This window comes from Penaeus japonicus, unplaced genomic scaffold, assembly GCF_977035675.1.
Source record: "Penaeus japonicus unplaced genomic scaffold, GWHDUDI00000001_assembly GWHDUDI00000009, whole genome shotgun sequence".
In the NCBI taxonomy this organism is placed as follows: Eukaryota; Metazoa; Arthropoda; class Malacostraca; order Decapoda; family Penaeidae; genus Penaeus; species Penaeus japonicus.
The window spans coordinates 8,229,853-8,242,896 of NW_028234411.1; the positions used below are offsets into that span (position 1 = coordinate 8,229,853).

The window sequence follows — 13,044 nt, forward strand, 5'->3', positions numbered from 1 at the left end:
ATAAACTTATCGTCATGTATGATTATAGAAGCTTCTGTGACACCATATCTTGGCCAATTAAACAATGTCTATCGCATGATTAATTTGTGCAACAGAAGCCGTGCTCGGGTATCGCAGAAGTGACCCACCAACCACGAGCCTCCACACGCGAAGTGGCGAGCAGATGCTGTTTTCCTTCAACGCTCCTCATAGGCTTCTGTTGTGCATATTGATCACACAAAAAAATGGTTTTTATGATGTCATAAAAAAAAAATGACAATGGCAACAACTCTCCCTCTTTGCCCCTTTTTCTCAATGCTGGAGAGATAGATTAATCATTGTCAGTAGGATACAACAATAGCATTAGGAAAGGCAGAAGAAAATAAGAGTAGATGATATAGATAAAAGGATATGAGAGAGACAAATATGAAATTAAAATCAGTAGGGTACTGGAGATTAATGGACTAATTAAGTTTTATTCTCGTATGTTGCGGAACCGCCTAAATACGATTCAATGCAAAGGAGGGAATGGTTTCTATTTTGTTGAGTGTTCTCTTGCCTCCTTTCTTAAAATTCCATGCCCCGAGTGAGGATCGAACTCACGACCTTGAGATTATGAGACTCACGCGCTGCCTACTGCGCCATCGAGGCGTTATATCCGCGAGTTAGATATGATATGTTTCTTCATCATAGGAATGATTTTCTTACCGTACTTCTTTTATCACATGAATTTCTTTCCATAATCTTGTGAATGGAAGTTTTATACGTGACCACCCCCCCTTTTCTTTTTGGACAAATCTCGAATAAAAGGATAATTAACGTCTCTGTGGCAGTGGATCTCAATCTGGAAACCATTAATATGCGTCATTCACATTGAAATGTCCTAAGTAACGGTGGTCTAGGATTCATGTAGTCTTCACAGGTAAATTAGGTTAAAGATCTGATCATGTTGGTATTATTTGATTTGATTACCTGTTTACAAATTGATAAAGACTTTGTAAAGTTCAATCGAATTCGTAAAACGTCACAATAATCTAAAGGATAGGAAAGAACCAGGTAGCTTCTGAAATTTAAATATATGCAAATGTATCGCCGACTGTGGCCATTAAGGCTGAAATTTCTTTGCGTTGTCCTGCTCCTACTCTTTAGTAGAAACTTTTGTGACGTTACACAAACTTTTTGTGTCGTCTTTCTCACGATTAGTTTGTGAAACATTTGCCTCACGAGTTCTACGTGTAAGTCACATAGCAAGAATCTAATTTACCGTTGTCATTGCGTGAATAATCTACGGGATGGTACACCCCTATTTCACTTCGGACAAAGCAATCTTTTCCCTAATAATTAAATTCAAAATCATGATCATAGTTTGAGTTTTTTGTTACTTCTTTGAAATAAAGGCATAAACTGCAAAATTAAAGTATGTCTATGTATTTGATATTTGTAATCAGTGATAATATTATTTACGTAATAATATTAGAGCTCTGAACACATTATACCCATGCATACAACACTTACATACAGCCGTACACACATACATAATGAGAGAGAGTTTCTGTTATGTTTCAATGCTTTCACATACACACACACACACACACTCGAAATCATACACACACACATTAAGAGAGAAAGAAGCGAAGCGGGAAAGGAGTTGCTGTGGATTTTTTCTGGCGTATTTCCTGTCATCAATTTGTGTAAGAGAAGCCTAGCACGATCGCTGCAAAGGTGAAACAACAGCCACGGCCTTTTCCTAGAAGGATGCAGAGTGTCGGAGGGCAGCAGCATCAGCCCGCCCCTTCTTGAGTGGAGGTTCGTGATTGGTGGGTCATTTGTGCAATGCACGGATGAAGTTTTTGTTGCACAAACTGATCGCGCGAACGAAGGTATAAAAACTGGACAAAATTCTAGTCAAGAGAAACGCGAGTATGTAACCCTAGCTAGCTAGAGAGAGAGAGAGAGAGAGAGAGAGAGAGAGAGAGAGAGAGAGAGAGAGAGAGAGAGAGAGAGAGAGAGAGAGAGAGAGAGAAAGAGAGAGAGAGAGAGAGAGAGAGAGAGAGAGAGAGAGAGAGAGAGAGAGAGAGAGAGAGAGAGAGAGAGATAGAGAGAGAGAGAGAGAGAGAGAGAGAGAGAGAGAGAGAGAGAGAGAGAGAGAGAGAGAGAGAGAGAGAGAGAGAGAGAGACTTGACTCACATACACTCATAGACCTTGTGGGAGCTTTTGTGACGTCATACAATCTTGGACAGTTTTTTGTATCTCTTTCCGTGTGATCAATTTATGCAATAGATGCCTTGCCAGCGTATTGCAAAAGTAACCCACCAATCACGAATCTCCACTCGAGAAGGGACGGGCAGAGGCTGTTGCTCTTCGACGCTCCTCCTCCTCCTGGGAAAAGGCTGTGGTTGGTGGGTCACCCTTGCAGCGAGCGTGCTAGGCTTCTCTTGCACAAATTGATCACGCGAAAGACGGTGCAAAAAGTTTTCATGACGTCATAAAAGTTTCCGCTGACAGCGATTCTGTCTCACTAACTCCAACCCTTCTCTCTCTCTCTCACTTCCTTTCTCTTTTCATCTCATTTGCTCTTTGTCTTTCCTTCTTCACCCCCTTTCCTCTCCTCTTCTCCTCCTCTTCTCTCTCCTCTTCCCCGGTCAAAATTCGAACCGAAGGTGACTAAAGTTTCTCTGTCCATGTACCACTACCTAAGATCCATTAATATGCGTCATGGGTACATAGTGAAATGTCCTAACTACAGGTGATCGAGGAGGAGCCAGGTAATCTGAGCTTGGTACTTACCCACAGTGGTGCCCAGCTACAGCAGTGACCGCCAAGCGACATTCATGCAATGATCGTTTTTTTTTTCTTTTCTTTTTTGTGTGTGTTTGTTTTTTGTTTTTTCATTGAGAAATAAATGGTGTTAAGTAATCAAAATTGTATTTCCACTAATCATCCCATTTTATATGTCAATGAGAGTTAAAGAGTTGGGTCCAGCAATCGGAGGTGGAAGTTTTCTTTCATCATATGAGGCCTTGAAATATGCGTGAATCAAAGAACAGACGAGGAAAGGTTGTGGGAAAGAGAAACAGAGAGTGAGGGCAGAAGATAGACATAGTGAAGAAAGAGAAATACATACTAGTCCTTATAGTTGGCGCCGTTATGACGTCAGATAAAACTGACCATGATTTTTAATAGATCAAGAAGGATCAATATTTGCAAGATATTCTACGTCATCATCTTGCATGGAGACCTTAGCCAATCACGACTAAGGCCTAGATGAAAGGGGGAGGAGCTTAGCCGCGCCATGACCCAAGGCATTAGGAAGGCTTTAGTGTTGACGGAGATCTGGTACGAGAAGGTGGATGCTGGATCTGTGTGTACCTTGGTCAACTACTTCTTATGATATGCACTTCTATCCCTTGGTCCTTCTGCTTTTGAATTGGGTTCGGAAATATTTTGCCCTATTTTTCTTAAATGTTATTCTGTATCGAAAGGAAATATCATATTCATAGAAAAGAATCATTTGATTAGCTCGCTTTTTAAAAATACCAAATATGGTACGAAGAATAGAGAAAAAACCGCCTCCACCTCTCCTACCCCACCATGAGGGGGGTAGGAGAGGTGGAGGGAGAGGTAAACAGATGACGAAGAGAAAAGAAAAACAATCAAACTAACGTATGTAGACAGGTGGAGATATAGAGAGAGAATGAAAGAGAGAGGGGTGAAGGAGGGAGTGAGATATAGAAAGGAGGAAGAAAAGGAAACAGACGGCCGGAGAGAGAGAGAGAGAGAGAGAGAGAGAGAGAGAGAGAGAGAGAGAGAGAGAGAGAGAGAGAGAGAGAGAGAGAGAGAGAGAGAGAGAGAGAGAGAGAGAGAGAAAGAGAGAGAGAGAAAGAGAGAGAGAGCGTGCGAGGGGAAGGGGGATCCTCCGATGGAATCTTTTGTGACGTCATATAATATTGGGCTGTTTTTACATCTTCTTTCGCGTGATCAATTTGTGCAATAGAAGCCCAGCCTGCGTATTGCAAAGGTGACCCACCAATCACGAGCCTCCACTCAGAAGGGGGAGGACCGATGCCTTTACCCTTCGACGCCCCTCCTCCTCCTGGGAGGAGACTTGTGATTGGTGGATCACTTTTGCAATTCACAGAGCGAACTGTTGCACAAATTGATAGCACGAAAGATAGCATAAAAAGTAGCCAAGTTTGAATGACGTCACAACTCTTTAACTCTCTATGTCTTTCACCCCCTCTCCCTTCCTCTTTCTCTCACTCTCTATCTCTCTTTCTCTATCTATCTATCTATCATCTATCCATCTACTTATCTCTCTATCTATATATTTTTTTCTATTTATATTTATATCACGCTCTCTCTGCTGAGATTATAGGATGAATTTAACACAGATGATACATCACTTAGGGACGTGTAAAAATCGGATGATTAGAGGAAATATAATCATGATTATTTGCCCTCATTCAGAACTCGATGATTTACGATCTGCATGAGTATACACAATATGCTTATCTCGGTGGACAAGTGTCTGCACGTGCGATTATTTATATTTAATGTATAACATTCGCTATTTTTTTTTTCTTCTTTATTCATTTTTAGAATTGATCAAGAAGACTTAGCACTTGGACTACTACCCATCTCTTCTCCCCCCTTCCTACCTCTCCCCTCCCCCAGTCCCCTTTCCCGGTCAGTTCTCGAACACAGAGTAACCAGCGTCCCTCTGCCCGTAGATCACTACCTGGAGTCCATTCACAGTGAAATGTCCCAAGTAACGGCGCTATAGGATGCCGGTAGCTGTCATAAACAAATAACATTTAAATTGGACATATGTAATATTTTCTTGTCAGTATTTCAAACCATGAAGACATCGTAAGTGCCTTAAGAGGAGAGAGGAAAAGAGAGAGTACGGACATTTTCAGACATTACAAGATCGAAGAAAAACATAAAAAAATGCAGTTCTTTGTTCTGTTTTATTTTTAAAAGGTCAAATATCTTATGAAAGAGAAATAAAGATCATACCACAAGGGGGAGAGGAAAAAGAGATGGTCTACATATAAGGACAAATCACACAAGTAGACAGAAAAGAGCCAAGCTAACATAAAAAAATAGAGAGAGAGAGAGACAGAGAGAAAGAATCGTTCATCGCCAAAGAGAATAGAGACGAAAGAGGGAGGGAGAGAGAGATAGTAATGGAGGGGGAAAGGAAAGAGCGAGAAAGAGAGGAATGAAAAAAAGACAGACATCAGAAGAGAAGGGAATGAAAAGAGAGAGAGAGAGAGAGAGAGAGAGAGAGAGAGAGAGAGAGAGAGAGAGAGAGAGAGAGAGAAAGAAAGAAATGTGCAAGAGGAAGGGGAATTCTCCGATGGAATCTTTTGTGACGTCATATAATCTTGGTCTTATTTTACACCGACTTTCGCGTAATCAATTTGCGCAACAGAAGCCCAGCCAGCGTATGGCAGAGTTGACCCACCAATCACGAGTCTCCAATCGGGAAGGGGCGGGCAGAGGCTGTTGCCCTTCAACCCCGCTCCTCCTCCCTGGAGGAGGCCTGCGATTGGTGGATTACTTTTGCAGTTCACAGATCGGACTGTTGCATAAATTGATCGCAAGAAAGACGGCATAAAAAGTGGCCAAATTTGAATGACGTCACGAAAGCTTCCATTGCCCATTACTTAACTCGAAACTTTCAGTGACTCCTTCTGCTTCTCCCCCTCTCCCTTCTCTCTCTCTCTCATTTTCACTCTCACTCTCATTCTCACTCTCATTCTCTATCTCATTCACTCTCTCCCTCACTCACTCTCACTCCCTCTCTCTCTCTCACTCTTTCTCTCTCTCTCTCTCAGAAAAAACAACATTGTATGACGTTTTCAAATGTGTCTAAAGCATAGAATAGACGAAGTACTTTAAGATGAGGGAGACAGAGGGAAGGTATGGGAGAGAGAGAGAGACAGTGAGGAGGAAATCAGGGAAAGTGAGAGGTACATGTTAGTCCTTTTCCTTGGCGTCGTTATGACGTCAAACAAAGCTGTCCACGATTTTCAAGAGGTCCAGATTGATCAACTTTTGCAAGACGCTCAACGGTGTCTGCCAATCACGGGCAAGGCCTAGATGAAAGGGGGAGGAGCTTCGGCGCGCCATGACCCAAGGCATTAGGAAGGCTTTAGTGTTGACGGAGATCTCGTGCGAGAAGGTAGATGCTGGATCCTTGTGTACCTTGGTCAACTACTTCTTACACTCTACAAATACTTCTATCCCTTGGTCCGACTACCTTTAAACATGGCTCGGAAAATGCTTGCCATTTTTTCTTAAATCTTATTACGAATTCGAAATAAGAATTCGTATTCATTCAAAACTACTCCTTGTTCCAACCATAGAAAAATAATATCTGGTATGAAGAGTAGAGGGATGAAGTTCCCCCGGTAGGAAAGGGAGCAGGAGACATTGGGGAAAATTAACGTACGTAGATAGATAGAGATAAAAAGAGATGGGGTGAGAGGGAGGGTGAGATAGAGAGGAGAAAGAAAACAAGAGGCAGACGACTGGGAAGAGAGAGAGAGAAGAGTGGTAAGGGGAAGGGAGGTGGGAGAAATAGAAATAATCACAGATACAAAGGCACACAACGAGTCGGGAGAAGAGACTGGAATGGAGTCTTTTGTGACGTCATACAATCTTGGCCTGTTTTTAAATAGTCAATCGCGTGATCAATCTGTGCAACAGAAGCCCAGCCTGCGTATTGCAAAGGTGACCCACCAATCACGAGCTTCCACTCAGGAGGAGGCGGGCTGATGCCTTTTCCCTACTTCTCCTGGGGAGAGAACTGCGATTGTATGAAAAGTTTAAATGACTTCACAAAAGCTCCTAGTGAATACAGCTCTTTAACTCCCTCTCTCTCTCTCTCTTTCTCTATATTCATTTATCTATCTATCTATCCATCACTCTATCTCTCTATCTATCTATGCGTATTTTTCTGTTTCTAGCTATATCACTCTCTCTATCCTGAGGTTATAGAACGAATTTAGCACACATGATACATTACTTAGGGACGTGTAAAATGGGAGGATTAGAGGAAATACAACCATGCTTATTTAGCATCATTGAGAACTCAGTGATAAACAATCATTGCATAAGTATACACAATATGCTTATCTCGGTGTGCTACATGTGCGATTATTTTTATGTAATATATAATATTAGCTATTTTTTCTTCTATATCAATTTTTGGAATTGATAAATAAGACTTAACGCTTGCACTACAAACTTTCTCTCTCTTCTCCCCCCCTCTCCCTACCTCTCCCCTCCCCCAGGCCCCTTTCCCGGGTCCCCCAGTTCTCGAACGCAGAGTAACCACCGTCCCTCTGCCCGGGGATCACTACCTGGAGTCCATTCACAGGGAAATGTCCCAAGTAACGGCACTAGAGGATGCCGGTAGCTGTCATAAACAAATTAGATTTAAATTGGACCTATGCAATATTTTGTTATCAGTATATCAGACGATGAAGACATCGTAAGTGCCTTTGGAGGAGAGAGGAAAAGAGAAAGTACTCCATCGTACTCGGAACTTTTCAGTTTCTCAAAATGACATTTCAAGATCGAAAAAATCATTTAAAAATGCAGTTCTTTGTTCTGTTTCATTTTTAAAAGGTTAAATATTTTATGAAAGTAGAAAAATAAAAATCATACAACAAAGAGGGGGGGGGGGGGGGGGAGGAAAAAGAGATGGTCTACATATAAGGACAAATCACATAAGTAGACAGAAAAGAGTCAAGCTAACATAAATAAATAGAAAGGGAGAGAGAGAAAAAAAATCATTCATCAAGTTATTATGAGAGATAGAAGAATAGAGACGAAAGAAACATAGAGAGGGAGAGAGAGAGTGAGGGAGGGGGAAAGGAGAGAGAGAGAAGAATAGAGAAAAGAGAGAGAAAGAGACGAATGAAAAAAGATAGACATCAGAAGAGAGAGAGGGGAAATAAAAAAAAGGGCATCAAGAGAGAGAGAGAGAGATGTGCAAGGGGAAGGGGGATCCTCCGATGGAATCTTTTGTGACGTCATACAATCTTGGTCTTTTTTACACCGACTTTCACATGATCAATTTGTGCAACAGAAGCCCATCCCGCGTATGGCAGAGTTGACCCACCAGTTACGAGTCTCCAATCGGGAAGGGGTGGGCAGATTCTGTTGCCCTTCAACCCCGCTTCTCCTCCCTGGGGGAGACTTGCGATTGGCGGATTACTTTTGCAGTTCACAGATCGGACTGTTGCATAAATTGATCGCAAGAAAGACGGCATAAAAAGTGGCCAAGTTTGGATGACGTCACAAAAGCTTCCCATTACTTGACTCGAAACTTTCAATATTTCCTTCTGCCCCTCCCCCCCTCTCTTCACTCTTTCTCTCTCATTTTCACTATCACTCTCATTCTCACTCTTTCTGTTACTCTCAATCTCATTCTCACTCTCTCTCACCCTTCCTCTCCTCTCCTCACTCTCTTTTTTTTCTATCTCTCTTTCTCACTCTCTCTCTCTCTCTTTCAATTCTATCTCTCTTCTCTCACTCTCTCTTTCTCACTCTTTCTCTCTCTCTCTCTCTCTCACTCTCTCTCTCTCTATTTCAGAAAGACATCGTACGATGTGTCTAAAGCATAGAATGGCCGAGGTACTATGAAATGATGGAGACAGAGGGAAGGTTTGGGAGAGAGAGAGAAAGAGAGACAGTGAGGAGGAAATCAGGGAAAAAGAGAGGAACATGGTAGTTCTTTTCCTTGTATGTGTATGTATACAATATGAAAAAAAGAAGATAATAATGGGAGAGAAAGAATGAGAAAGAGAGAGAGGGGGGGGAGGAAAAAGTGAGAAAGAGAAAATGAACAAAAAGAAAAAAAACGGACGAGGGTGCTTGTGCCCATCAATGGAAGAGTTTATGGCGTCATAAAAAAATCTTATCGGTTTTTATGGTCTTTCCCCTCACCAGAAAAAAAGAACTGCGATGAAGAGAAGAGAGAGCGATAGAAAGAGAAAGAGATAATCATCCGTTTTTGCTTATCAAGAAGAACAGCTTCGAAGAGGAACAGTAACCGCCCGGTGTTCCTGAAAGGTGGATCGCTCTTGTTGTACACAGGCACGGCTTCTGTTACACAAATGGCTCCCGTGAAAGACTAAGAGAGAGAGAGACAGAGACAGAAAGAAAGATGAACAGGAAGAACAGCTTCGAAGAGGAACAGTAACCGCCCGCTGTTCCTGAGTGGAGGTACATGAGAGGTGATTCGCTCTTGTTGTACACAGACACGGCTTCTGTTATACAAATGGCTCCCGTGAAAGACTAAGAGAGAGAGAGACAGAGACAGAAAGAAAGATGAACAGGAAGAACAGCTTCGAAGAGGAACAGTAACCGCCCGCTGTTCCTGAGAGGTGGATCGCTCTTGTTGTACACAGGCACAGCTTCTATTACACAAATGGATCCCGTGAAAGACTGAGAGAGAGAGTAAGAAAGATTAAAAAATTATAAATTGAGAAGAGGAAAGTGAAATGAAAAGATCAAGTAAGTGAGAGAGAGAGGAAAAAGGGCAGGGGTTAGTGGGAGAGAATAGCTGTCAACGGAAGCTATTATGACGTCACAAAAAACTTGGACCGTTTTTGCACCGTCTTTCGCGTGATCAATTTGTGCAAGAGAAGCACGCTCGCTGCAAGGGTGACCCACCAACCACAGCCTTTTCCCAGGAGGAGGAGGAGCGTCGAAGGGCAACAGCCTCTGCCCGCCCCTTCCCGAGTGGAGGCTCGTGATTGGTGGGTCACTTCTGCAATACGCGAACACGGCCACTGTTGCACAAATTGATCACGCGAAAGAAGGTGCAAAAATTATCTAAGATTGTATGACGTCATAGAAGTTCCCTTAGTCATATATCCCTCTTTGAGTGTATGCGTTTGTTATCTTTCTTTCGTTCTCTCTATCTATCTATCTCTATCTCTCTCTCTTTATTCGGAGTTGCATTCTTACGTGTCTCCTAATCATTATTTTAGGTATCTGTTGATCACCAGTCTAATCTGTTTCCTCTTTATTTATTTTGTGAGTAAATCTCTTATTCACTCACAATCTTCATTTGAGCATTTTCCTGCTGTTTCCTACCTGTCTTACACACTAGCATCCACATACATACAAACGCGCGCACACAACAAAGTCACAAAGAGTATCAAAGTTAGGGGTAGATGGAGATCTCTGTGACGTCATACAATCTTGAATAGTTTTTGTTCCTTCTTTCGCGTGATCAATTTGTGCAACAGAAGCCGTGCCCACGTATTGCAGAAGTGACCCACCAATCATGAGCCTCCACTCGGGAAGGGGCGGGCAGAGGCTGTTGCCCTTCGACGCTCCTCCTCCTCCTGGGAAAAGGCTGTGGTTGGTGGGTCACCCTTGCAGCGACCGTGCTAGGCTTCTCTTGCACAAATTGATCACGCGAAAGACGGTGCAAAAACGGTCCAAGTTTTTATGACGTCATAAAAGCTTCCATTGACAGTGATTCTCTACAGCTTTCCTCGACCCTCATCTTTCTTTGTGGCCCTCACATCCGTTCTCTTTTCACACACACACGTGTGTGTTTCTAACTAGCTGGAAGCAGCTGTACTAGAAACTTATCGTCATGTATGATTATAGAAGCTTCTGTGACACCATATCTTGGCCAATTAAACAATGTCTATCGCATGATTAATTTGTGCAACAGAAGCCGTGCTCGGGTATTGCAGAAGTGACCCACCAACCACGAGCCTCCACTCGCGAAGTGGCGGGAAAATGTTGTTGTCCTTCAACGCTCCTCATAGGCTTCTGTTGCACATATTGATCACACAAAAAAAGGTTTTTATGATGTCATAAAAAAAATGACAATGGCAACAACTCTCCCTCTTTGCCCCTTTTTCTCTATGCTGGAGAGATAGATTAATCATTGTCAGTAAGATACAACAATAGCATTAGGAAAAGCAGAAGAAAATAAGAGTAGATGATATAAATAATAGGATATGAGAGACAAATATGAAATTAAAATCAGTAGGATACTGGAGATTAATGGACTAATTAAGTTTTATTCTCGTATGTTGCGGAACCACCTAAATACGATTCAGTGCAAAGGAGGGAATGATTTATGTTTTGTTGAGAGTTCTTTTGTCTCCTTGCTTAAAACTCCATGCCCCGAGTGAGGATCGAACTCACGACCTTGAGATTATGAGACTCACGCGCTGCCTGCTGCGCCATCGAGGCGATATTCACTCGAGTTAAATATAATATGTTTCTTCATCATAGGAATGATTTTCTTACCGTACTTCTTTTATCTCATAAATTTCTTTCCATAATCTTGTGAATGGAAGTTTTATACGCGACCCTGGACAAATCTCGAATAAAAGGATAATTAACGTCTCTGTGGCAGCGAAACCCAAACTGGAAACCATTAACATGCGTCATTCACATTGAAATGTCCTAAGTAACGGTGGTCTAGGATTCATGTAGTCTTCACAGGTAAATTAGGTTAAAGATCTGATGATGTTGGTATTATTTTATTTGATTATCTGTTCACAAATTGATAAAGACTTTGTAAAGTGCAGTTAAGTTCGTAAAACGTCACAATAATCTGAAGGATAGGAAAGAACCAGGTAGCTTCTGAAATTTAAATATATGCAAATGTATCGCTGACTGTGGCCATTAAGGCTGAAATTCCTTTGCGTTGTCCTGCTCCTACTCTTTAGTAGAAACTTTTGTGACGTTACGCAAACTTTTTGTACCGTCTTTCTCACGATTAGTTTGTGAAACTTTTGCCTCACGAGTTATACGTGTAAGTCACATAGCAAGAATCTAATTTACCGTTGTCATTGCGTGAATAATCTACGGGATGGTACACCCCTATTTCACTTCGGACAAAGCAATCTTTTCCCTAATAATTAAAATAAAAATCATGATCCTAGTTTGAGTTTTTAGTTACTTCTATGAAATAAAGGGATTAATTGCAAAGTTAAAGTATGTCTATGTATTTGATATTTGTAATCAGTGATAATATTATTTACGTAATAATACCTATGCATACAACACTTACATACAGCCGTACACACATACATAATGAGAGAGAGTTTCTGTTTTGTTTCAAAGCTTTCACATACACACATACACACACACACTCGAAATCATACACACACACATTAAGAGAGAAAGAAGCGAAGCGGGAAAGGAGTTGCTGTGGATTTTTTTCTGGCGTATTTCCTGTCATCAATTTGTGTAAGAGGAGCCTAGCACGATCGCTGCAAAGGTGAAACAACAGCCACAGCCTTTTCCTAGAAGGATGAAGAGTGTCGGAGGGCAGCAGCATCAGCCCGCCCCTTCTTGAGTGGAGGTTCGTGATTGGTGGGTCATTTGTGCAATGCACGGGTGAAGTTTTTGTTGCACAAACTGATCGCGCGAAAGAAGGTATAAAAACTGGACAAAATTCTAGTCAAGAGAAACGCGAGTATGTAACCCTAGCTAGAGAGAGAGAGAGAGAGAGAGAGAGAGAGAGAGAGAGAGAGAGAGAGAGAGAGAGAGAGAGAGAGAGAGAGAGAGAGAGAGAGAGAGAGAGAGAGAGAGAGAGAGAGAGAGAGAGAGAGAGAGAGAGAGAGAGAGAGAGAGAGAGAGAGAGAGAGAGAGAGAGAGAGACTTGACTCACACATACACTCATAGACCTTGTGGGAGCTTTTGTGACGTCATACAATCTTGAACATTTTTTTGTATCTCTTTCCGTGTGATCAATTTATGCAATAGATGCCTTGCCCGCGTATTGCAAAAGTAACCCACCAATCACGAGCCTCCACTCGGGAAGGGGCGGGCAGAGGCTGTTGCCTTCGACGCTCCTCCTCCTCCTGGGAAAAGGCTGTGGTTGGTGAGTCACCCTTGCAGCGACCGTGCTAGGCTTCTCTTGCACAAATTGATCACGCGAAAGACGGTGCAAAAACGGTCCAAGTTTTCATGACGTCATAAAAGTTTCCGCTGACAACGATTCTGTCTCTCTCTCTCTCTCTCTCTCTCTCTCTCTCTCTCTCTCTCTCTCACTTCCTTTCTCTT

At 42.2% G+C, this 13,044-nt stretch overlaps 2 non-coding genes across 2 annotated transcripts; both read right to left on the bottom strand.

The window, feature by feature from the left end:
- Window positions 1-557: 557 nt before the first annotated feature.
- Window positions 558-630, bottom strand: TRNAM-CAU (transfer RNA methionine (anticodon CAU)). Its single transcript has one exon. It is a non-coding gene; the product is annotated as a tRNA-Met (tRNA).
- A 10,517-nt stretch (window positions 631-11,147) lies between these two features.
- Window positions 11,148-11,220, bottom strand: TRNAM-CAU (transfer RNA methionine (anticodon CAU)). Its single transcript has one exon. It is a non-coding gene; the product is annotated as a tRNA-Met (tRNA).
- Between the last annotated feature and the right edge of the window lie 1,824 nt (window positions 11,221-13,044).